General features: G+C 63.7%; 1 protein-coding gene across 2 annotated transcripts in view; it reads left to right on the top strand.

Annotated features, from left to right (window-relative positions):
* POP4 (POP4 homolog, ribonuclease P/MRP subunit) overlaps positions 1-210 on the top strand; it is an 8,700-nt gene extending 8,490 nt beyond the window's left edge. The window contains exon 8 of one of the 2 annotated variants that reach the window (XR_896702.1): positions 42-210. The gene's annotated coding sequence lies outside the window, so the exon portion shown is untranslated. The remainder of the gene's footprint in view (positions 1-41) is intronic. The other variant, XR_002775955.1, reaches the window with a different exon arrangement.
* The last annotated feature ends 244 nt before the right edge of the window (positions 211-454 follow it).

Raw genomic sequence — 454 nt, 5'->3', positions numbered from 1 at the left:
CGCGACCACGGACGTGGAGACTCCCTGAGCGCCCAGCCCTGGTGGACACCGCCGCCAGCCGGTCGGAGCGGGTCAGAGCGGCCACCCGCTGGGGGCACCCTGTGCTGAGCGGAGACCGGGCGTGCGGGTGGGTGTTTGGGGGATGGTCTTTTTCACCCCTCCACAGGAAGGGGAGACAGGCAGAGAACAGCAGCTCGACACTGGCTGACTTGAATGGCAGACTCTTGGGTTTTGTTTTCTGTGTTTTTTGTGACAGGTCCGTCACCTACATAATACTAAGTGCGCGTAGTGCACATGCACTCGGCCCGCGGAGGGCGCCAGGGGTGGGAGGGGTCCAGGGCTGCACCCGGGGCAGGCCTCCCCGTCACTTCTGGAGACACCTGCCATCAGGTGCCACGTGTCCCCTGCTCAGCGGTGCATCTTTGTCACCGTCCTTTAAGTCGCACTTGCTGCT

The sequence above is a fragment of the Pteropus vampyrus genome, unplaced genomic scaffold (genome assembly GCF_000151845.1).
Source record: "Pteropus vampyrus isolate Shadow unplaced genomic scaffold, Pvam_2.0 Scaffold228, whole genome shotgun sequence".
NCBI lineage: Eukaryota > Metazoa > Chordata > Mammalia > Chiroptera > Pteropodidae > Pteropus > Pteropus vampyrus.
This window is presented reverse-complemented; position numbering and strand designations above follow the sequence as displayed.